Source organism: Myodes glareolus, chromosome 4, assembly GCF_982192425.1.
Source record: "Myodes glareolus chromosome 4, mMyoGla1.1, whole genome shotgun sequence".
Lineage (NCBI taxonomy): Eukaryota > Metazoa > Chordata > Mammalia > Rodentia > Cricetidae > Myodes > Myodes glareolus.
This window is the reverse complement of record NC_142029.1, coordinates 39,121,807-39,148,110: the sequence shown is the minus strand read 5'-3', so window position 1 is coordinate 39,148,110 and position 26,304 is coordinate 39,121,807. Positions and strand designations below refer to the sequence as shown.

Genomic DNA, 26,304 nt, shown 5'->3' with positions numbered 1-26,304 from the left:
ACTATTCACGGTAGCTAGGAAATGGAACCAGCCTAGATGTCCATCAATATATAAATGGATAAGGAAAATGTGGTTCATACACATTTTATTTATTTATTTATTTATTTATTTATTTATTTATTTATTATTTATGTGTATTGTTCATACACATTGTGGAACTTTACTCAGATGTAAAGAGAATTTAAATTGTGTAGAGGTGCTTGATGAGCAGTTTCCAGAAGATGACGGAATCCACAAAGTTGTCCTCTGACCTCCACATGTGTGCCATGGCATGTGCAGTATGCACACACACAGTACACACACACTAAGCTTAATAAAAATAAAATTAAGGGCTTTTCCAGGAAAATAGATACAGCTGGAAATCATCATGGTAAGTGCAATAAACTAAGACTTAGAGTGACAAATATTGCATATTTCCTGTGAAGTGAGTGTCGTTTATGGCATGTGTGTATGTGTGTGTGTGTGTGTCTGTCTGTCTGTGTGAAAGAGAGAGAGAGAGAGAGAGAGAGAGAGAGAGAGAGAAAGAAAGAGAGAGAGATACGAAACTTGGAGTTTGTTGTAGGAGAGGAGGATGAATTTTTGTTTTGTTTGTTCATGCTTTTGAAGACAGAGACTTCTTTTATTATTTGTCAGGGTAGTGTAGCTGGAGCCGAAAGGATGGAAGGTCTGTCCAAGACAATAAAAGTGCCCTCAGTGGGTGTGTGCCATGTTCCCAAGAAAGGGTGTCTTCATAGTTCAGTACAGAACTGGTCCACCCATAGGGGTGCCTCATGCTGCAGGGGTATGCAGCATGGGTAGAAAGTGAAATCCACATGGTAGCTGAACAAGCTGAGAAAGGCTATGGAGAGGTTGGAGAAGCACATTGGACTCCTGGAGAAGTAGGCGGGGCTGTGGAAGCTGTGGAAAATGCTCCCAAACTGAGCATTGGAGAGGCCTTGGTGATGCATCTTAGTTCTTGTGGCTCTTTCATCCATAGCCAGCATCTGCCTGGACTCTGCATCCTGATACGTCTGCATACGCTCTGCAGACCAGTGAGTGCCTGCTGACATGTCAATGCGTGCATGTACTGTCCTTTGTTGATGATGTGGCTCTCGAGCTCCAGCTCAGGGATGAAGGCTCCAGTGCATTAGACACACCACTGCATGAGATCCACCAGGCCACCGTAGAGATGTTCACCAAAGTAGACAAAGGAAGTCAAACAGGGTTCTCTGCTGATAGATCTTGCCCTTTTCTGTGGAGGGCCGCAACCACATTCTCCGTCGCTTCTAGGGACAAAGGTAGAGATTGACCTCTGTGACCTCAAGGTGTGGTGGTACACGCCTTTAGTCCTGATGCCTGGGAGGCAGAGGCAGATTGACCTCTGTGACCTCAAGGTGTGGTAGTACACGCCTTCGGTCCCAATGCCTGGGAGGCAGAGACAGGCAGATCTCTGTGAGTTCAAGGTGTTGTAGCACACGCCTTTAATCCCAGCGCATGTGCTTGGTAACTCTCTACTGCTGCGTCCCTGCCTACTTCCGAGGCATCACCTGGGATAATGGGCAGCGGACCAATCCAAGAGTGACACGTCAGAAGCGAGGACTGTTTCCTTTATAAGGGCTGGGTTCCCCTCATTCTGGGTCTCCGCTTTGGAAGCTGATGCTCTCCCTCTCAAGACGCATTAAAGCTTTACTGCAGAAGAATCCTAAGTGCCCCGCGTCGTTCTTGCTGGTGAGAAGGTAGCGCGGGACACTTTTCCAGGCCAGTGATAAGATCCCTGTGAGGGAACCCTTCTCATTAAGCTTTCAAAAAAGGTTTACCCTGGTCAGTGAAAAAGTTGGGCTTGTCACCCTGGACGATGACTATATCGAAGAATTGGTCCATCAGGCCCTACCGTGTGCCTCATTCCTTTGTCTATAATGCTGAAAGGACGGTTGGTGATGAGGAACAGCTGTTTTCCATGGGCCACCAGGTGGCTCAGGACCACAAATGTTTCATCCCCTCTCAGGATGTACTTCTCCGTGTTTTGCTCCATCCACGGGTACAGGAGGCATCCGTCATATCCTTCTAGAGGTGGACTTGCTCAAAGTCCAGGCTGCGGCACAGAAAGTTTCTGCCACACAGGGCAGCAGTGCCATCTCTAGTACTGAGATGAAGAGAAGATGTCTATTAACTGCCCTTGTCATAGAAGCAACTCATCTGGTATAGTGGCATGTGCCAGGTACATGAACATATAGGTAAGACACCTCATTTTCTGGCACAGCCTGGAGTCCCCTGTAGGCTGATTCTAGTTGTACATAATGAAAAGCATCCGTTTTCATCGGAGGACTTTTCTGAATGTCGTAGTGGAGGCCACAGATGGCAGACTGCGGTCATAGTCATGCTTCTGAATCCCCTCAGGATACTTACAGTGCTCTGCCAGGAGTCCCTGGGCAGCACTGGGGATCTTAGGGTGCAGCACATCCTTATGCTGGGCCAGTGTGTACTCAAAACCATAGACTTCAGTGTTACTCAGGTTGATACAATTGTTGGCATAGATGGCGGCCGGGTTTAGGAGGCTGCAAACCTCAAGGCGTAGGTCATCAGCTACCACATGTCCTGGGAACTAGTACACACTGAGTTTTCTAAGCACGGTTCTACAGGTGCTGAATGCAGGGCTCTGGGGCAGTGGGCTCTGGACCCTGGGGCAGCAGCCAGGATAGGAGGGTAAGGACGAGGTGATCTGTGGTCTGCTATGGCCTCTGCACAGCAGCCACACTTGCCATTCCCTCTGTGTGCTAACTGTAATGGTTTAGATAAAATGTCACAGGTCCCCCAGTGGCTGTAGCAGGCAGTAGTCCCAAGACCACAGCAGTCCACAAAGGCGTCCAGTCCCAGGCAGGGAGTAGGGAGGGAGTGGGCGGGGCTTGTCTCTTAAAGGGACAGGACAGACCATTACATTCCCATCTCTTTTTTATAATAAAAAGGCTGGAGTTTAGGCACAGCAGGTGAAAAGAATTGGGATGGCAGATTCTCAAGACTGCTTCCTGCTTATTTGTGGGCATCGTCTTGTGGGGCGGGGGGGGGCAGAACCTGAGAAAGCCTAGGCAAGGGGTCACATGGTAGGTGAGAGACCAAGATGGACAGTCACACCACAAGACCACATCGCAGGTCTACAAAGGCAGCTGGTCCCAGGCGGGAAGCCACGTGGCAGGTGAGAGACAGAGACATGGATAGGCATGCCATGCAGAGTGAGGTTGGATATTTATTTAGTGGGTTATTGAAGGGAAAGGGAAGTGGGGAAAGAGGAGAAGGGAGAAGAGCAAAGAGAGAGAGAGAGAGAGAGGCAGAGAAAGAGAGAGAGAAAGAGAAACAGGGAAGGGGAGAGGAGAAGTGAGGAGAAGGGAGTGAGGCAGAAACTGCCTCTTTGAGACAGAGAGAGAGAGAGAGAGAGAGAGAGAGAGAGACTTGGGCTGCAAGCAGGGAGGAAGATCTGCCTGCCTCAGTGGATGGGGGAGGGAGTGGGTAGGGCTTGTCTCTTATAGGGACAGGACAAACCATTGCACTAACCCCACTGCCCTCCACCCATCCACTAGCCTGCTGCCCTCAGACTGGAAGATGATATCTTAAGGGAGGATAGAGCAGATGAGAGAATACACATGGCATGAAAGCAGAACAGAGGTCTGTGGGTAAAGGAGAGAGATTAGTAGAGGAAAGCAGGGGGGAAGGGCAATGGGACAGGGCCACAAATAAGAACAAAATGTCTATGAAAATGCCATAAGAAATTTGTTTCTATTTTAACTTTTAAAAATTAATGAAGCACTACTGGATTTTTTTTTCTTTTGAGATAGGTCTCATATTGCCTAGGGCAGCCTCAAACTCATTGTGCAGCCAACACCCAACATGACCTTGAACTTCTGACTCCTGTAATCCTAAATACTGGGATTACCAATGTGTGCCACCATGCTCCACTTTAGATTGATGGGCTTTGAAACCCAGAGTTTCATACATTCTAGGCAAGCACTCTACCAGCTGTGCTACATCCACAATTTTGTATATTTTTTCTTTTTACTTTCAATTTTTACTATATCCTGGAGTACTTGAGCAAGGCAGAACAGAACCATCTGCATATTTAAAAGCCTGTGTCATGTATGTAGTCATGTTGTGAAGTTTGTGATTCTGCAGCCTCTGAGCAAGTGATCTATCAGGCATTTGCAGTGTAAGGCTCATGAGAGACCCATGTCATAGCATAGCAGATCCATGCTGCACAGAGCAAAAGAGCCACCAGGTGGCATTCAAACACCATCCATCCATCAGTGTACAAGCAGCAAATGTATGAAGATTAGTGTGCTAGTGTGCATTGTTGTAAAAATCAATTTTGTTGAAGAAGTACTTAATTTTAGCATCATATGTGGATGAACTCTAATATTTAAACAAAATCCATTATTAGAATCCATCTAAATCAAAATAAAATTTTATCAATTGTCTGTCATGCTTTGTTTCCTCTTGCATGCAAAAAATGGGGAGGGGGAAGCACATGAGAGAGCTGGGGTGGGGGAAGGAAGAGAGGAGAGAGAGAGAGAAGAGAGGGAGAGAGAGGGAGAGAGGGAGAGGGGGGAGAGAGAGAGAGAGAGAGAGAGAGAAAGAGAGAGACTGACTGCTTGCTGCTTAGATGCATGTCCCCTGGAAGTGTCCCTGGAGGGCTTCTTCTCCCCAGAGTCTGGCTAATTTACAAACTTCTTCCAAAGTATGAAAAACTAGGCTGGTGGTTCCTGCCTGTAATTCCAGCCTATGGAGGCAGAGGCAGGAGGATCACCATAAGTCTGAGGCCAACCTGGTATTCATACTGAGTTCTAAATGAACCAGTGCTACACAACAAGAACCTTAATCTAGAAAAAGAGGGAACAAAACCTACAAATACTAAAGAATCACAGCACATCAGAGTCCATAGTGGTGTTCAAAAGAAAGGCTGGGCGAGGTGGAGATGACTGTAATCTCAGTGCTTGAGAGTCTGAGACAGGAAGATTGGGAATTTGAGCTGATCTTGTTTTAAAACATGAAGAAAAGCAACAGAAAGAGAAAGAGGAGGAAGGAAAACCCTTTTCTACATAGAAAAATGGCAAGACTTTGAAAAGAACACTGGAATTTAACAGTAACATTTCAGTAGGCATGGTATTGACACCTTAATCCCAGCACTGACTAAGTAGATAGAATCAGGAGGAATTCCAGATTGCACAGGGCAAAATATTGAGACCTTGTCTCAAAAAATAACACAACATAAATAAAAAAAGCCAATACCCTCACAAAATATGAGAATTATGAACATGAGAACATACTAGTTTTCTCATAAAATTATGTTTTATTATCATACTTGGAAATATATATTTAAAATTTTTATTGCTTTCTATGGTGTGTGTGTGTGTGTATGGTTGTGGAGTTTAAAGGACAACTCTGTGGAACCCACCTTTATGTGGATTCTGGGAATCAAACTCAGGTCACAGAGTTCACACAGCAAGTGCCTTTACCCAGTAACGTGTCTTGTTGGCCCCAATCTTTTTCTTAATTCATTAGTTAGTTAATTAATTAGTTTATTGTTTTAATTTCAGCACAGTGGTTGCACCCTAATCTACTGTTGCTTCAGCCAATAGTTGCAACTATGCAGTTGCCAGCCTGCTTCTCTAGCAAGTGGGCCTGGTGGAAATTCTGTTTCCACAGGCACTAGCTCTGTTGCTGCCACTAAAGTACTTTTAACTACATCTCTATTGTTTTATTTATAAATAAGACTTAAGATTCAAAGGCTGGGGTGAAAATCTGCTAGCTCAGAGAGGTTGAGTAGCAGCTAGCTAACCTGTCTCTTGACTGGCAGCTCTGAAAGACCTTACTTCTGCTCTGTCAAAGCAGAAAAGGCTACACCACTCCAAATCCCTCCTTGCTACTTCCTGTGTCTCTCTGTCTCTCCTGGATGCCCTCTGATGCTCTATGATTGCTAACCCCACCCCCTGACCCAAGGTTAATTTTGTTTAATTAACACAAATGCAAACTTGGGTTTGCAGTGTGATTGAATATTCCCCCAACATGAGTTAATTACTTTTTCCAGCCTGATCAGTTTCCCCTTTCTTCCTCCTCATTTCTCAGTCCCTCCTTACAACCTCCCCCATCTACTCCTCCCCGTTTCTCTTCAGAAAAGGGCAGGCCTCCGGTGTAGATCAGCCAGTTATGACATATCAAATTGCAGTCAGACTAGGTACTTCCTCTCCTATTAAAGCTAGTGGAGGCTGAGCAGCAGGAGGGAAGGGTCCCAAAAAAGACAGCCTCTGCTCCCGCTGTTAGGAGTCCCACAGCCATAGACCTGCATCATATGTGCACAGGTCCTAGGTCAGTCCTATGCAAGCTCTCTGGTTGTCGATTCACTCTCTGTGAGCCCCCATGAACCCAGTTTAGTTGATTCTATGTGTTTTCTTGCGATGTCTTTGACACCTTTAATGCCCACAATCCTTCCTGACCCTTTCCCACAGGATTCCCTGAGGTCAACCTAATGTTTGGCTGTGAGTCTCTGTATCTGTTTTTATAAAAATTGCTGGGTAAAGCCTTTCTTAAGACAATTGGGCTAGGCAACAATCTATGAATATAGCAGAATATCATTAGGAATCATTTCATTGACATTATCATTATTATTATTGTTATTATTACTATTATTGCCAGTCATGTTTCCTTCTATCCTAGGTCTATAGGCTGTCCAACCTCTGGGCCCTGGTTCTCCAGGCAGTGTCAGGGTGGACTACCTCTCGTGGCATTGATTCTCAAGTTGGACCAGTCATTGGTTGGCCATCTCACAATGTCTGTACCACCCATACTCCAACACATCATGTAGGCAGGGCAAATTGTAGGTCAAAGGTTATGTGACTGGGTTGGCGTCCCAGTCACTGGAAGTTTTGCCTGGTTACAGAAGACAGCTGGTTCAGGCTTTGTATCCTCCATTGCTAGGAGTCCTAGCTAGGTTACTTTCATGAATTCCTGGGAGTTTCCCTTGCTCTAGGTTTCTAGCTCATCCCAGAGATGCCCCCTGATTCCAGTACTCTCTTCCTCCATCCTCTCCAAACCTGACCCCTCCTGTTCCAATACCTACCCCCTATTCTGACCTTTCCCCCATCCACCTGTGATGCCTGTTCTCTTTCCCCTTCACAGTGAGATGCATGTGTTTTCCCTTGAGTCCTCTGTCACTTAGCTTCTTTGGGTCTGTGGATTGTAGCATGGTCGTCCTTGGCTTTACAGCTAATTCCACTTATAAGCGACTGCCTACAATTTGTGTCATTTTGGATCTGGGTTACCTTGCTCACGATGATCTTTTCGAGTTCCATCCATTTGCTGGCAAATTTCATGATGTCATTGTTTTAAACATTGCTTTCAATATTTCATTGTATAAATGTCCCACATTTTCTCTATCCATTCTTTGGTTGATGGACATCTGGGTTGTTTCCAGTTTCCAATTATTATGAATAGAGTTGTTATGAACATAGTTGATCAAGTGTCCTTATGATACGGTAGAGCATTATTTGCCAGGAGTGGCATACCTGGGAATTGAGGAAAGTCAGTTCCAAATTTTCTGAGACACTACCATATTACCATATTTATTTCCAAAATAGGTGTACAAGTTTGCACTCCCAACAGTAATGGAGGAGTGTTTCCCTTGCTCCACATCCTTGACTGGCCCCAGTCTTTAATTTAAGATAACTTCTTCATGTGTAAGTGTGAGAGAATGGATCCTGAGGGCATGAAAGCAGGAGAACTGGCCCTGCCCCTTACAAGGAGTGAACTAGCCAGGGCAGTGCAGGACAATTCCCCTGGATGGTGAGGACAGGGGAGAGCTGGCAGGCTGATCAACCCTGCAACTACCCAGGTCCCAAACCAGGGTTATGAGTTGCCCCACCCCAACATCCACTCCATCTGTGATCTGCTGGAGCTGCAGGATCTCCACAACACAGAGCAACAGCAGGATAATGAAGAGGAGTTCCAGAGAGGGCCCAGTACTGATAGTGTAGCAGAAACCAGAGGCCTTGAACCAGACCAATGACTCTTTGTAATGAAAACTTGAAAGTAAAGATATATGGACAAAAGCGTTTACTGTGTGACTGACTCACTGTGTCACACCAGAGCTTCCATGACAAGACTGATTTTTTTCTTTCTCTTTTTTCTTTTTTTTTTCCTCTTAAATTTTATTTTAGTTTTTTTTTGGGGAAGTTGCAAGGGCAGAGGGTAGATACAAAGGGACAGGACAATAAATGGAATTGAGATGCATGATGTGAAAGACACAAAGAATAAATAAAAAGTAAAAAAATATTAGAACAATTTCTTCATATAATGAGGAAAAATTTGCAATTTCACTAGGCTGTTAAAACCTTTTTAGAATGAATTAATAGCATCACAAAATATCTAAGATAATAATTGTAAAGCATAAAATCTAAATTATACCATCTTTCCTTATATTTAACTGTATTTCTATTATAGGATAGCCTACATCCACACTAAGAAAGAGGGAACATATGAGTACTATTCGACTTTGGTGACATCAGCATTCCATCCATGGCCCATAATCTCAATTTCCCAAAATTATTTGGAGGTTTTTCTTTTCCTTGCTTTTATTTTTTATTTTATTCTATTCTATTTTGTTTTGTTTTTCAAGACAGGGTTTCGATGTAGCTGTGGAGCCTGTCCTGGAACTAGCTCTTGTAGACCAGGCTGGCCTCGAACTCACAGAGATCCGCCTGCCTCTGCCTCCTGAGTGCTGGGATTAAAGGTGTGCACCACCACTGCCCCGCTTCTTTTCCTTTCTTTTAAAAAAGGAAGTCCAGTAGAACCTACGAGCATTTGCTTGTAAGTACTCAGGTTTGTATAAGAAACAGAGAACGCTCGGTACTGTCCCTGGGGCATCGAGTGAGCAGCTCTGTTAAGGCTCAGCTAGGCAGGTAGCATCCTCAAGGAAAGCCTCTCCATCTTGAAACTTTAGACTAAGAATATGCTGTAGAAGGTTAAATGGGTGTGTGTGTGAGGTTTTAAAGGTGAAAGTTGTTTACTGGTATATATTCATCATTTCATTATTTAATTAAACTTTATGTAACTATATCTCATGTGTAGGATATTGGACAGATGAAAATCATGTGTTTCTGGAGACAGACTAGGTCCTTTTGTTCACACGTGTGTGTGGAATTTGTATTCTACTTTAAGTGAGATAAGCGTGTTTCCAGTGTGGTCATCTCTGCCTGTCAACTGGGTGAGTTTGTAATTCTAACCTTGCACACTGTGTTTTACACAGTCTGTCTTCATCCTTGCTCAGACTTAACGTGCTGGAACATTCCTTACAAACATCTTACATCAGTGAGGGTGGGAGCTGACTCATGACACTGTTAAGGACATTTGGAGTTTCAGGCCTTGGTATTCTCCCTTGTGCCCGTCCTACTGACATCACACTCAGCCGAAGCAGGCATGACATAGACGGCGTTTCTTTACCTCAAATGGCCAGTGCTTAAGATTGTGTTACATGGCTCAGCTGACCAATGCAGAAATGCAATCTCCACGGTTGTGTGTGAGTGACATTGAGCATCTTCTTAGGAATGTGATTTTATTTTTTGGCTTTTTGAGACAGGGTTTCTCTGTTGCTTTCTGATGGCTGTCCTGGAATTGACTTTGTAGGCCAGTGTTGTAAGGAGAGGCCGCTTGTTCGTCCCGGCCACCTGGCTAGCTTAGCCCCGAAATAACCACACAGAAATTGTATTGATTAAATCACTACATGGCCCATTAGTTCTCTTGTTGGCTAACTCTCACATCTTGATTTAACCCATTTCTATTAATCTATATATTGCCATGTGAGAGTGGCTTACTGGGAAAGATTCAACATGTCTGACTCTGGCGTCTCCATGGCATTCCTCTGACTCTGCTTTATTCCTCCCAGAATTCAGTTCCATCTTTCCCACCTACCTAAGTTCTGCCCCTATCAGGCCAAGGCAATTTCTTTATTCATTAACCAATACAAGCAACACATAGGAAGAAGGACCTCCTACACCAGACTAGGCTGCCCTTAAACTCATGGAGATCTGCCTCTCTCTGCCTCCTGAGTGTTGGGATTAAAGGTATGTGCCACCACCACCTGGCCTGAAATATGACTTTTAAAGTTTATCTAAAGATGCTAAAGAGTAAACAGAAAGCTACTCCAAATGCCGTTAAGATCTTGGTGTGCTTAAGTTGTGAGTGTTTTGTCTTTGAATGTATGGTATGTGTATGAGTGTCTAGTACCAATGGAGGTCAGCAGAGGGTTCAGGCTAACCTGGAGCTGGAGTCACAAGTGGTTCTAAGACAGAACTGGAGGCTTCTGAAAGGACAGCAGGAACTCTTAACCACGGAACCATTTCTCTGGCTTCATGATCATTATTTTAACAGAGAGTATTTCCCGTGTGTGACAACTTCACAGGATTTTTTTTTTGCAGCTCCATTCTTACCTCAAAATATGAAATATTGTAGAGATTAAACTGGACTGTAATAAGGATAACAATTTTGTTGTTCTTTTAGTATACTTGCCTTTTTAAACATAAAACTAAAAAACACAAGATAGGTAACTTTGTCTCTTTAAGAATCTTTAAATTCCATTTGTTGACTACTCACCCGAATTCTGGGGGTTGCATAGATCCATCCTGAGTTGTTTTTTAAATGCATATTCAAATTTTGCTGTGCCCTCTTTGCAATATTACGAATGACTTACATCTCCATATATATTCCCCTGTTCTATTCTATATACAATCTCGACAGGCAAGTTCATAGATCCTATCTGGGGGAACGAATACAGATCATTATAAGTAGACTTGTTCAACAGAGAGAGCCTTGGCCAGGAGTCGGCTGACTAAATAATGTAAAAATAAATTTGTGTTAGCAAGTGGCATTAACATGCCTCTTTCCCCCTCTTTAGACTTACAATTTTTGTTTTTTTTACCAAACAACAATATGATCAGAGTTTTATTTAGTACAGTGTATCTAGTTTAATGCAGGTCAACTTTGTCTAAGTTCCCATGAAACTGTCAGCTTTGCCGCTGCCAGAGCGTTGCCCTGCAGGAAATGGAAAACTTCTGCTTTTGGTAGGGAGTCCATTTGTTTTGGAAGGGTGGAAACTTCTGAGATGGTAACTGGTACTGTTTCTCATCCCGACACTCAGCCTTGTCAAGTTAGACATTGTATTTATCTATTCATAGTAGTAGCTGATATCATCTATAATGGTGGCTACACTGAAACTTGGCTTGGGCTGAAGAAAATCAAGATTTGTGTTTTTTCCAGAGACTGTCTTTGTTGCCGGGATCTGACATCAAAGTTAGTAGATTATCAGGTAGTGGGGCATGTAGGAGCAGGAAGGTGCCCCGGCTTCTTTTCTGTTGTTGAGATAAATGACCCTGACAAAAGGCAATGCAGGGGAGAAGAGACTTATTGTAGCTTACAATTCCAGAGGGATGGAGTTCGTCCTGGCAACTGGAAGGGAAGGCATGCAGGCAAGAATCAGAAGCACCTGCTCACAGAATCAGAGAGAGCAGGACGTGAACTGGGCTATAAAGTCTTAAAGCCCACCCTTAGTGATGTCTGAGGAACGTTCGCAGACATCACCGTCAGCACCAAGTATTCAAACACATGAGCACTGACAGGATATTACACGTGACCTTGTGTGATGAGTTAAAGCACAGACACTAAAAAAAAATTGAATAAAATGACCTTCAGCCTAATGTGTACAAGATGTATAGGAAACATACATGAATTTCATATGTAAACTTGGATCTTGTCCTCCAAACATAAATATGTGGTGCAGGAGAATTATCTGTATTCTGTCAATCATGTATTTTAATAAAACACTGATTGGCTAGGCAGGAAGTATAGGCGGATCAACCAGACAGGAAGTAGAGGCGGGGTAATGAGAACAGGAGAAGGCTAGGAAGGAGGAAGCCCATTCCTCCCTCCCTGCCCAGACCACAGAGAAGCAAGATGTAACCTGCCCCACTGGAAAAGGTACTGAGCCACATGGTTAACATAGATCAGAATAATGGATTAATATAAGTTACAAGAGTTAACAAGAACCATGAGCTAATGGGCCAATCAGTTTTATAATCTTATGGAGTCCTCTGTATGATTTTTCTTTGGGGTATGCTGGTTGTAGGGTGCTGGGTGGGACAGACACACCAACAAGCCGGCCCCTCATGTTACATATATGAATATGCCAAAATGAAAAAAGAGTAAAATCTTTTAGTCACAAGCGTTTCAGAGAGGGGATACCCAATCTGTACTAAAATTAAATTTTTTTCAAGAAAGACCTGGTTGCTGAAGATAACTTTCCCTTCAAAATGTTTCATCTTCCATAATTAGTCCTTGTCGGGCTAAGCCACTGCAACTAACACCCTGTATACAGTGGTAAAGAATAAAGATCTGAATGCCATGGTCTAAATCAGTATGGCAGATCTGCTCCACATAGTGACTCGGGGCCTTGGATTCCCTCTACCTTACTTCGTGATCAACCAAGACAGTGCTTTTGTGTTACTGGGGAAAATACCATGTTCCATATCTAAGATTCTGTCCGAGGGAAGAGAAAAAAGCAGGGAGGAATGTGTGCTTGTTATCCTGGGCCTAGCTCCCGAGTGGCACACAACACTTCTCTTCAAAAGGGCAGACCTTAGTCACAAAGCTGTGGATAGTTGCAATGAGTTGGGGAAAAGTCAGCTAGTTAGGGTGCAGAAGGAATGGTGGGCCGCTTCCCACCGTCTGCCCGGCTAGCTTTATACAAAATAATTACACGGAAACTGTATTCATTTAAACACTGCCTGGCCCATTAGTTCTTCAGCCCCTTATTGGCTAACTCTCACATATTAATTAACTCATTTCTAATAATCTGTGTAGCACCACAAGGTCGTGACTTACCGGGAAGATTCTAACCCACCTCCATCTTGGAGAGGAGAGCCATGTCGTCTGCCTCATTGCCTTCTTCCCAGCATTCTGTTCTGTCTACTCCACTCACCTAGGGGCTGGCCTATCAAAAAGGCCAAGGCAGTCTCTTTATTAACCAATGAAAGTAACATATAGACAGAAGGCCCACCTACATCATTAGAGAATTGAGTGCCTAACAAAACGGAGTTAGGCTTTGGTAGACAACTATCACTCTGAGCCACATCCTTGAATTTTAGATCCATTTTAGACTTTGTTCAGGCTCTTATACATCTTACCACAGAAAGAGTGACAGGATGAAGCCGTCACATTGTCTGGCATCCTCCTACTTAAACCAAGTACCAGAGCTATTCATACACTAGTGGACGTTCAGGGATTTCACCTGACCTTTCATCCTCATCCAACCACATTCTTGTCAAGAAATGCAACTACTCTGCTCATATTTTTGTATATTTTATTGTTTTGATTTGTCATAATAGGTATTCAGATCAAAGCTTATCTAACGTTCCCCTCCTCTATCTTCTACTGAGTTAGGTCTGTTGTTTCACTGAAAACAAGAGAAGTGAAATGAGAATGAGCAAAAACCACTACAGGAAGTCCTATGCTTCCAGTAACATCCCAAGAGCAGTATCTGACCTAGCAGGTGAAGTGGGGAGGATCAGGAGTCAGAAGCCAGCTTCGTGAGTCTGGACCAGCCTTGTTTGGATCAGGAGTCAGAGACAGCTTTGTGAGTCTGGACCAGCCTTCGTTGCATCATGAGCCCTTTTCTCAAGACACAAAGACAAAAATTGCAACATTTGAAGGTCTTCAGTATATGCATATAATCTGTTTTCAGAGATGTGTCATAATGTGTTACCTATAAACATATTTAAATTAAATATTGCTTTCTCCCCTGCCCCCTATTTAAGAAAACCAGATGGTAAGTAAAGATCTTCCAGAGTGTGGTCTTCAATATAAGATTATAGGTCAGATGGGGTTTTATGTTTGCCTAGGAATGACAAGTCAAGTCATGTGAACTGTATAGGCTAAAGAATGTCCGGATATCTGGAAAACATTATTTCTCAGTATGTTTGTGAGGGTGTTTCTGGAAGAGATTAGTATTGGAGTCAGTAAAATGTGTAAAAGAGGTCTTCCTCAACCGGCGTGGGTGAGCGCCATCTAATGTAATGAGGCCCCAGTAGAAACAAAGCCCAGAGGAAATCTCTCCCTGGCCCCCACTGCAGGTCAACTAGATCTTCCATCTTTTCTTTCCAGAAAACACTTCCAGGCCTCAGAATCTGGGATTGGGCCAGGCTGACAACATTTCTTTCCCACACTTTAATTCTTAGAACTGGGATTGAATTACACCACTACCTTTCCCAGTTCTCCACCTTAGCCAGCAGATTGGAGACGTCACCGTTTCTAGAATTGTGTGAACCAATTTCTATAATAATATTTTTATTCTGTTCTATGTCATTATCCTCTCTACCTATGAATCTACAGATGGAATCTTTCCATCTGTCTGTCTGTCTATCTATCTATCTATCTATCTATCTATCTATCTATCTATCTATCTATCTATCTATCTATCTTCATCATCATCATCATCATCACCTCTCTCCATCATCTATCTCTATCTGTCTATCTATCTATCTATCTATCTATCTATCTATCTATCTATCCATCCACCTATCTACCTACCTACCTATCTATATCTTTCTATATACCTACCATCTATCTCTTTTATGTAATTGGTTCCGTTTTTCTGTAGAATTTTACTTCAGGTATGTGGTTTTTGTCAGTTATAAAATACTAACGGTGGTGCTTCTGGAGTCACAGGCTACAGGCATAAGGGAATGAATGGTCCACAGCTTGCTGTTTTGATGGAGAACAGGCTTTCTTGTCTACAGATAATAACTTGCATATGGTACCACCTTGAGAGAGCCCAAATGATTTTCAGTCAAGTGACTTAAAAGATTTTGTTTTATGCCCCATGTGTTAGGTAGATATATGATATATAAAAGTTTGAGATGCTTGAAATTCATATATGTATGATATATTCTAGATGTATTTAAATCACTTATATAATTTCTGTCTTTATAATCATGGATAATTGGGAACTGGTTGGTTTCCATTGTACATATGTCATATACTTGTTGTTTGCAGCTCGGATTTATCCAGACCCTTCCAGGGAAGGATTCTCTTCCTTATAAGTTCTTGCATTTGGAGACAAGTGCTTCTGATTCTTCATCATTATAATATTTTATTTTGTTTTAATATAATTTGTATAAATCCTGATTATGTGTTTGTTACATCCATTAAGTGATATTTGCTGAAGTGAGGGACAACATTACAACTCTTTTCACTCCTAAAAACAAGCCTTGCTCATGTTGGTCCTCAAAGACTGTGCGGTAATGGTTTACTCTCTTATTTAGTGACAAGCTCTCATGTAGCTTAGACTGGCCTTTATCAAACTCTTAATCTAGCCAATGGTGATTTTTAACTTCTGATTCACCATATCTGGCCACATATTCTTGGTAAGCTAGATAAACAGCTGCCTTTTATGAGACAATCAGAATTGTTAGACTTCAGAAGATGATGGTCAGCCCTTGTAGCTGTAAAAGTCTTGTTCTCAGTGGTGCTGGCATAACTGGATATTAACATATAGAAGAATGAAAATAGACCCATATCTATCACCATGCACAAAACTCAAGTCCAAATGGATCAAAGACCTCAACATAAAACTAGCCACACTGACCCTAATAGAAGAGAAAGTGGGAAGTACACTTGAATGCATTGACATAGGAGACCACAGCACAGACACTGAGAGAAACAATAAATGGGACCTTCTGAAACTGAAAAGCTTCTCTAAAGCAAAGGACGTAGTCAGCAAGACAAAACGACAGCCTACAGAATGAGAAAAGATCTTCACTAACCCCACATCAGACAGAGGTCTGATCTTCAAAATTCAAAACTCAAGAAATTGGTCATCAAAAGAACAAATAATCCAATTTAAAAAATAAAGTATAAACCTAAACAGAGAACTCTCAACAAAGGAATCTAAAATGGCTGAAAGACACTTAAGAAAATTTTCAACATTCTTAGTCATCAGAAAAATGCAGATCAAAACAACTCTGAGATTCCATCTTATACCTGTAAGAATGGCCAAGATCAAAAATACTGATGAAAACTTATGCTGGAGAGGTTGTGGGGTAAAGGGAACACTCCTGTGTTGCTGGTGGGAATGCAAGCTGGTACAGCCCATTTGGATGTCAGTGTGGAGATTTCTCAGAAAATTAAGAAACAACCTCCCTCAAGACCCAGTAATACCACTTTTGGGTATATATCCAAAGGATGCTCAATCGTGCCACAAGGACATGTGTTCAGCTATGTTCATAGCAGCATTGTTTGTCATAGCCAGAATCTGGAAACAATTTAAATGTCCCTTGACCAAAGAATGGATAAGGAAAATGTGGTACATTTACACAATGGAGTACTATACAGCAGAAAAAAATAATGACATCTTGAATTTTGCAGGCAAATGGATGGAGCTAAAAAAACAACATTTTGAGTGAGGTAACCCAGACACAGAAAGACAATTATCACATTTACTCACTCATAAGTGGTTTTAAAAACATAAATCAAAGAAAACCAACCCATAAATCACAATCCCAGAGAACCTAGACAACAATGAGGACACTAACAGAGACATACATAGATCTAATCTACATGGGAAGTAGAAAAAGACAAGATCTCCTGAGTAAATTGGGAGCCTGGGGATCTTGGGAGAGGGTTGAAGGGGAGGGGAGAGGCAGGGAGGGAAACAGAGAAAAACTCAATAAAAATCAATAAAAAATAGATAAAAAGTCTTGTTCTCAATGTTGTATGATTCTGTGATTTATTTTTAATCTCTGAAAGGCCAGTGACTATTATATATCAGATTTCCACTTAGAGCTTTGCTTACCCTCTAGAGTGGTTCCCACAGAACTGGGAGTCTTAATGTTTTAGAGTGTTGTGAAATGATTTCCCAACAGAGAGCAGGGATTTCAAGCCCTTGATGCTTTACAAGGGCGCTTTAATGGATTCACATTGTATTTAGCATATTTAGTGGTGCCAGACAGCAGCAACAAAATACATATTGTTACTTCAATTGCTTTTGAATAAGTCTAATCGGAAGAACTTCTCCACAGCATCGTGAAGTTTCCAAACAAGTCTCCAAGTGCAGAGAGGTCTGGCTGTGAAGATACCAAGAAGAAGCCAGGTGGAGTTTCCCTAGGAAGTTTTTTTTTTTTAAATAATGCTTTTATGATTAATAAATTGAAGTAAAATGTCAGAAACTTCTCTGAAGTGTTAAGGAATTCTTACAGGACAACTTCCTTTCAAAGACTAGCGGCAGCTTCAAGCATGGGGAATGGAGGTAGGACAGATGGTGGGGCTAGCAGAATGTTGTGCTGGATTAGCTAGTAGATGCATTTTATGTGGTGCCTGTGGTCCCTCCATTGCCTCCCCACACATACACATGTTATTCAGAAAGGAACAAAAGGCCAAACTCAATATGCTACACAAATTTCTATTCTTTTCTTAAGCTAGTCTCTCTATATTTGAATCGCGGAGTTCCCGAGACAACTTCTTGGGAATTTGTGTTGCACAACCCCATATTCCCAGAAATACAGCTTCTATTACACATCCCGACTAGATGAGACTTAGCAAAACGAAACTGTGAGAGAGTACAGCTAGTTCTGCAGAATCTCTAACTACTTCATCCTAATGAAAACAAGCTTACAAGGCCACAAAAGGGCAGGGAACATATCTCAGTGGTTGAAAGCACTTATGTTTTTGCAGAGAACCCACGTTTGGTTGCCAGCATTCATCTTGGAAGTGAGGCACCACCTATAACTCCAACTCCAGGAGGACTCATGACTTTTGGAACCAGAGGCACCTGCACTTTTGTGCTTATACCCATACACAGATACCTATAATTAAAAATTTTTTTAAAAAATCTGTTTTTAAAAGATACCACATAGGAACTGGGCATGGAGGCAGATCCCTATGATCTCAGCACTCGGGCGGACTGCTGCGAGTTTGAGGATATCCCAAAATAAAACTTCGAAGTCAGCCTGGGTTACAGAGTGAGATACTATCTCAAAACAAACTAACAAACAAGACCACGTGAAGAATTTTAGTTTTGAATGTCGTTTCAATGTTGACAGAATGGGAGTAAGGATAGATAGTTCTTGGTATATTAGCTGAAATTCTATCTTACAACTTTTTAAACAAACTTTTTATTTCCAGCCCTCGCTTAAATAGCTTTTCATTCATAGACCCCTTGTAAGATGCTCTTCATCTTTCAGGAGCCCTCCTGCTTCAGGAGCTGGGATTACAGGCATGAACACTCTGTCCCACAACTGATTTCTGAAGTGAGTCTAGGAGTAGGAAGGAAGACCATGAACCTCTAATATGGTAGCAGGGTTGAAAGTCAGCATAGTGGATTTGGAGAGCTGTTTCCACCTCTTTTGATACTAATTTTCTTTGTCAAGGGGGAAATGCTGGGAACTTTCTTGGTGTTATCCCATAGCTCTTTTCCATAGAAAAGAGGAGGAACCACTTCTCCTCTGACTTCTAGCTATTTCTCCTCTCAGGGCTTTGGCCCAAACAGCAAGAGATGTGCTAAATGGTTGTGTGGAAAGCTATATAAATTTTGTATGAGAAAGATAATGCTTTTTGGGTGATCCCCAAGCAACTCATGTTCCATCCATGAAAAAGTGAACTTGACCATGCAGTCTGACCAGGAGGCATTCTCAAGGATTAACTTCCTGGGTTGGACCTTGCCTTATCCCTGAATGTTAAGTAGGATCCAGGAGTCCTCAAAACTTTTGGAGGAAATTTGCAAGCTAGTGGTTGATGATTGAGACCAGTGGGCTTGTTCTCTGTTTCCACTGGAGGCTGTTCTGGCTTGCCCTGTTACTCTAATGTATAATAATAAGCTTATTCTGTGAAAGGTTTTAAATATTTGAGATTCAAGGGGGAAATGGAGGTGGATTGTCACTTGAAATAAGATATTTATTAGAAGAGTTAATAGTGCCATAGACAAGTAGACGGCAGCATGGCATGGGCTCAGAGCAGAGATCAGGCCTGTGTTACAGTGTGTGTGTGTGTGTGTGTGTGTGTGTGTGTGTGTGTGTGTGTGTGTGTGAGAGAGAGAGAGAGAGAGAGAGAGAGAGAGAGAGAGAGAGAGAGAGAGGTGTCAGAGGAAGGAGGCACACTTCAGGCCATGTGATTGATGAGTAGACTGTGTCTGAGTCAGCTATGAGGCTGTGGAGGACAAGACTGTGGATAAATAAGCCACTATAGTTATGGAAACCAACTTAATGTAGTTTTGGGAATTGTCACAATTCAACCAAAATGGAGAAACTTTACAAAACCCAGAGGGCTGTGTGCTGCGGGAGCTCCTTCCGCTCCTTCAGCCAATCGCCGCTGAGTTGCCAGCCCATTGGGGAGTGGTCTCTCTCTCTTTAAAAAAAGCAGCTGTTGCTCCTTCCTCAGCATTCAAACAATTCAAAGAGAGCATAATAGCATACAGTATCAAGATTCTCTGTATATTTTCCGTCTTTATGCAGCTTTATTTTAAACTCTATTTCTTTTATTTTTACTTTTACTTTTTGAGACAGGTTCTCTGTATATCTTTGTCCTGGAATAACTCTGTAGACCAGGCTGTCCTTGAACTCACAGAGATTCCTCTGTCTCTGCCTCCACAGTGCTGGGCTCAAAGGTGCATGCTACCACACCTTGAACTCACAGAAATCTGTCTGTCTCTGTCTCCCAGGCATTGGGATTAAAGGCGTGTGCTACCACACCTTGAAGTCACAGAGGTCAGTCTCTACCTCTGTCCCTTGAAGTCACAGAGGTCAATATGCCTCTGCCTCCCAGGCATTGGGATTAAAGGTGTGTACCTCCACACCCTGAAGTCACAGAGGTCAATCTACCTCTTCCCCTTGAAGTCACAGAGGTCAATGTACCTCTGCCTCCCAAGTGTTGGGATTAAAGGTGTGTACCACCATACCCAACTACTCTCTTTCTTTTTACTTTAAGAACTTTAACTTTAATCCTGCATATATTTTTAACACACTGTAAACCGTTTAGAGGTTTTCTTCCTCTTTGAATCTCTCTTTACTGCATATCTCTCTTTTTCTGACCACATGAGTCTTTAATTTACAAAGCAATACAGAAAGCCATGGCTTTGACTGCTAGATCCAGCCCATTCCTTAGCTTTCCAGCCCCATGGCAGAGGTACAGGCTGTAGCCATTTTTATTGCCACAACTCTGTGGCGTTTCAAGGTCCCTGCCAGCAAGCAAGCTGCAGCATTCTGCTCACAGACCACACTCAGTCGGACTGCCTGCCTGAAAGAGTCAGAGTTTGCCCTGGCAGGACAGCCCAGAAAGCCGGCATTTTAAAACAGTGCAGCTTTTTTCCTGTTACGCCTGAAAACCCGAAAAGCATGCATTCAGCTTTTCATTAACACCATTTAAGTGTTTCATGGCAGGACCTTTTAATGAACTACAAAATTTTGCAGCTAAAGCTGAGTCAGGAAGCCTCTCTTAGATGAGAGCATTTGCTTGCCTTTAGCAAGCAGAGCAGACCCGAGAAATTGCTGCTACCAAGAAAACATGCTTTATTCTATCCTTTCCCAAGTTTTCTCAGGCTTTCTGTGGATTCAGTTATCCACGTTGGGTGCCATATGTAACATGAGGACTGGCTTGTTGGGGTTTCTATCTCACCCGGTACCCCACAACAGGCAAATCCCAAAGAAAATAGCACAGAGTCTACATTAGGTTATAAACTGATTGGCCCATTAGGTCAGGCTACTTATTAGTTCTTATAACTTATGTTACCCCATTATCCTTATCTACGTTAGCCACACGGCTCAGTACCTTTCTCAGCTGGGCAGCTTACATCTTTCCTCTCCGGTGGTCTGGGCAGAACTGCAGAGGGAGCTTCCTGCTTTCCAGAATACACCCAGTCTCTTTGCTCCACCTCTACTTCCTGTCTGGCTTTCCTGCCTATACTGACTGCCTGGCCAATCAGCGTTTTATTAAAATATGATCGACAGAATACAGACAATTCTCCCACACCAGCTGTGGGGCAGGTCAAAGTGTAAGACTCTGTTCTGCACCAATGGGCTCTTAACAAGCTTTCCCAGGTTCTCTCTTCCATGGGCTTCTATTGACTTCTTTATGTTTCTTGAAGGTTCTGTGCTCTCCCACAATGCAACACATGGCCAGAATTTCTCTGTCCATCTACAATTTGCATAGCTTTCTTTCTCATTCAGATTGCAGTGGATGGCAGAACTTCAAACAGACCTTCCACTGGGGATGTCTTTCACTTAACCCAGGAACCCGAGAGAGCAGAAGCTGAATCAAAATGGTGATGGTTATTCATTATTAGTTCTAATCTGGGAAATGTAATCTCAGGACAGGAAGACTAGGGAAAACAAGGAAAAGCAGAATGACGGAGGGTGGGAGCTCTGGTGTGTGATGTCACTTCAGGATCAACCATGAAGAGACACAACTCTTACGTGGTTCTGATCACCCAAAAAAATTTTGATTGTGTGGCTGTGGTGACTGCAGGAAGATCTTGAGTTCAAGGTCAACCAGAGATCAACATAGAAAGACTGTCTCAAAAATAAATAACAAACAAACAAAATCCAACACGGGGGGTGGTGTTGGAGAAATTGGATGGGGAGATGGGGGTAGATATGTTCATGTTTCATTTTATACATGTATAAAATTCTCAAAAATAGATAAAAATTTAAAAAAGAAAATAATATCTAATATTTCTTTTTCTGCTAGGTTTCTCAGTCATTTAACAATGGTGAGTTTTCTACTGCAACATCTTGCATTAGGAATACTTGGAAAGATGGTGATGCTTATGTGTTCACCGAACTTGAGGACACTTGGCTTGTACTAAGAAATTTTCAATGTACCCTCTTCCATAAAAAGAACCAGAATAACTAGGTAGGCTTCCTTCTTTGTTTCCTGTCTTTACCATTTTAATTCTTCTTTTACTTCAAAGATCCTAATGTATCTAGAGGTTTTAACTTGAGATTCTAATTGTGTGTGTTTGTGTGTGTGTGTGTGTGTGTGTGTGTGTGTGTGTGAGAGAGAGAGAGAGAGAGAGAGAGAGAGACAGAGAGAGAGACAGAGAGAGAGAGAGACCTTCAAGAATGGAACTCAGAGATTTATTTGCTGAACCTTTGTTTCCTACAGAATTCAGTACCCTTGTAGAACAGAGCAAATGTTTCTGTACTCATTTAGTTTATTTATATTAAAAAGAACTTCAAATATCACTAGCTGCTTTGGCTGGGCATGGTGGCACAGGCTTCACATTCCAGCACTTGGAACAGTAGCAGGAGGGTCACTGTAAATCTGAGATCAGCCTGGGCTACGTAGTAAGTCCCAGACCATCTCAAACTTCCATCTCAAAAGACCATCCAGTCAGACCTAGCTAGTGTGGTTGTGCACTCCTTTAATCCTAGCACTAGGGAGGAAGAGGCACATAATTCTGTTAGTTGAGGCCAGTCTGGTCTAATATAGTGAGTCCCAGGACAGCCAGAGCTATATAGAGAGACCCTGTCTCAAACAAACAACGAAACCCTCCATTGCAACCACCACCAGCAACAAAAACCCCAATCCCTCTATTGGGATTTAAATTTACTTTAAAAAATATTAAGTTTATTTTTCTTGAACATCCCCTGACCTCAAAGCTAAAAGAAGTTTTTAAATCCCCATATTGCTTTCTTCCTCCTTGGTGGTGGTGCTAGGGATTAAACCTGGGACTTCATCCATGCCAGGTAAGACCTCTACCACTGAGTCCTAGCTGCAACCTCATCTTTCTACTTCTTCTTTTTTTTTTTAATGTATATAAATGTTTTAAGATTATGACTGAGAAGCTTTTTTAAATTTTTATTTTATGCTCATTGGTGTTATCCCCATGGGTATTGGGTCTCCTGGAACTGGAGTTACAGACAGCTGTGAGCTGCCATGTGGGTGCTGAGAATTGAACCCAGGTCCTCTGAAAGAGCAATCAGTGCTCTTGGCCACCGAGCCACCTCTTCAGCCCCATCTTTCTATTTCTTGTTCTTTGTGTTTTGCCTGCGTTTTTACGTCTCTGTCTCATCACTGCTGTCAGACTGTAAGCTCTTGCTGGCCGTTTGTCTGATTGTTATTACCACATTAGTCCTCTAGGGCAGAGCTCATCAGCCTCAGCCCTGCTGATATTTTGAGCAGTGTCATTCCTCTCTGGGGGCGGTGCTGACATTGCATGTCAATTTAATCCTCCATGTAAAACTGAAAAAGACCTCTGGACATTGTCAAATATCGGCTGGATGGTGGCGTTTCACTGTTTGAGAAGCACTGTATTTGAGAGCCTTGCATTAAGTTAGTGTTCACATCTGTCTATGACATAACTTCTTAGACAGAGTCTAACTGAATCCCACAAAAAGGCTATGTGAGGGTCACTTTGGCGAGGAGACACTGGCTGGTATTAGGCGTGCCCTGTCAGCAGGTCTGGACTGACACTGAGATGAACTCTGTTCCCTTTGTCACTCACTGCCAACCCCCCTCCCCCGAGCCTGTTCACTCATTCTTTTTTTAATGAATGAATGAATTATCTTTTAAAGAAACAAAACCAATCTTTTTTCATCTTACATAGCAATCTCAGTTCCCACTCCCTCTTCTCCTCCCATTCCCTCCACATAACCCCCCACCCACTCCTCAGGGGGATAAGATATATTGCTTTGGGGAAGGCCCAAGGCCCTCCCTACCATATCTAGGCTTAACAAGGTATTCATCCAAAGAGAATAATTCCAAAAAAGCCAGTACAAGTAGGGATAAATTCTGGTGCCACTGCCAGTGATCCCACCATCTGCCCCAGGCATGCAACTGTCACCCACATTCAGAGGGACTATTTTGGACCTATGCTGGTTCCTGCCCTGTCCAGCTGGAGTTGGTGAGCTCCCATTAGCTCAGGCAGACAGTTTCAGTGGGTCAACCCATCATGGTCTTGACCTCTTTGCTCATAATCTCACTCCTCCCACTCTTCGCCTGGACTTGAGAGCTCAGTCCAGTCTGTTGACGCATTCTTATTTACTTATTTATAGTTTGAAACATCTGGAGGTTTGCAGTGTTGGTGTAAACCTTGCTTCTGGAACATGCAGATTCATTTTCTGACAAATGCCGTGGTCAGTCTGCACTCCAGGGCACCTGCATTACAGATGCCTCAGTTTCCAAGCATGCGGAAGCAGTAAGGGCTCCAATAGTATTTTAGGGGGAGAAACAATTTTGTCCTGGAACTCTAACATCTTTTTTCTCTTTTAGCAAAGCTACAGATAATTAAGTCAGCAATTTCTTAAAAGAAACATTCGTGCTTTCTTATGTTCCCATATTTGACAGTGTTTTCAACAGTTTAGAATTATGTATAAAAAACCTAAGCAATAAAATATGTTTTGCAAAGAAAGATGTTTATGTTAAAACAAAGCTTATAACTAGCAACACATTTTAGGTAATGAAAACTGGCCGGATGGAGCCCTCCGCATACTGCCCTCTGTGCCTCTCACGCTGCTTTCCTAACCTCGGGGCACTGATGCCCTGTCGCCCACAAGAGCATGGGTAGGCACAGAGCTGGAGGTAGAGAGGGCAGAGCTGTGAAGGTAAAACTCCATCGTACTTCTGGGCAACTGAGGAAATAGGTTTAAAGGGGTTAAATATTGAAAAGTATCATCCCACTAGTGGGGTCTGGCGGTCTTCTCTTCCCTAGGCTCTCTGTAACGTCATGACATATTCAGATAGGGATGCCATGTTCTAGCTCTAGGTAAGGAAAGGAAAAAGAATTTCTCTGTCCTCTTTTTTTTAAAAATATATTTATTTATTTATTATGTACACAATATTCTGTCTGTGTGTATGCCTGCAGGCCAGAAGAGGGCACCAGACCTCACTACAGATGGTTGTGAGCCACCATGTGGTTGCCGGGAATTGAACTCAGGACCTTTGGAAGAGCAGGCAATGCTCTTGACCACTGAGCCATCTCTCCAGCCCTCTCTGTCCTCTTAAGGTCAAGTACAGCAGAATGACCACACTTTCCTTAGGTAACCCCAAAGGAGACCATGCAGCATTTCTGTGTAGATCATAAACATAGTCTTGTGGCTTAGAAGGAAATGTCTGTAATAGGAGACTGAGCTTCTGTTTCTCAACCTCCCAGACCTGAATAATCACATAAAACTATATTAATTACAACATTCTTTGGTCGATGGCTCAGGCATATTTCTAGCTACCTCTTACATCTTAAATTAATTTCTATTAATCTGTGCATCACCACAAAGCTGTGGCCTACTGGTAAGGTTCTGGTGTCTTTCTCCAGCAGCAGCTACTGGGCATCTCTTTGACTCTGCCGTCTTTCTTCCTATGTTCAGTTTAGTTTTCACCACCTAGCTCTATTCTGCCCTTCCATTGGCCAAAGCAGCTTCTTTATTAACCAATGGCAATAAAACATATTCATAGCATGCAGAGGAGAATCCCACATCATCTCTCCTTTCTGTCTAAATTAAAAGGAAGGTTTTAATTTTAATATAGTAAAATTATATATAACAAAACAAGTATCAAGCAAGAATTATAGTTACAATAATTAGTTTATTTATATCAGGTAAAATTAAAGAAAATATTCTATCTTCTATTTTATCTTTGTGAGTCAAAGTATATCTAATTTATTGCTTATCATAACTAAGAAAAACTATAACTAAGGAAAACTATAACTATCTGTCTTCAATTTCATCAAAGACCCCAGTAGGGTATAGTGTTATCTAAGTAAACAGGAAGTGCATTGTAAACAACTTTCAAAATTTTAGAAATGACAGAGACATCTTGCTGCCTGAACAGTCACCCAAAGTTCTTCTGTAACGTTGGGGCATCCCTCTTCAGCCTACAGGACCACATTATCTAGCAGACTTTTCCAGGAAGCAGGCAATTTGAAAGACTGCTTTACCTATATTGGCAGTTTGTCAGTCACTTTCTTCTGTGTCCTGCAGAATGTCTGGCAGACTCTTTCATGAAGCAGGAACCCTGAACGAGTGTCTCACCTTATTTAGGCAAGTTCAGCAGTCATTTTTCTGTGGGTCCTGTTTGTCCAGTTTATACGGCATACTATCAAACAGTCCAGACAAGAGCAGAAAAGTTTCTTGCCCAGATAGCTAGCCTTGTCCCACTGAAGGCAAATTCCATAACGAGTTTCTTCAATGCTCATCAACCTCTCTGAAATAATTGGTGTTGTCAGAAGCAGACATGTCTCACAGACAAGAAAATTCTAACTTCTGCCTATTCTCTCCTGCCTAGTTATTGGTAGTTTATTGAACCAATCATAAG

The 26,304-nt window shown here is 42.4% G+C and overlaps 1 protein-coding gene and 1 pseudogene across 2 annotated transcripts in view; one reads left to right on the top strand and one right to left on the bottom strand.

Moving 5' to 3' along the window:
• Filip1 (filamin A interacting protein 1) overlaps window positions 1-26,304 on the top strand; it is a 214,136-nt gene that overhangs the window by 7,608 nt on the left and 180,224 nt on the right. The gene's annotated exons all lie outside the window — the stretch shown is intronic.
• Window positions 691-24,611, bottom strand: LOC125401413 (5'-nucleotidase domain-containing protein 2 pseudogene; annotated as a pseudogene).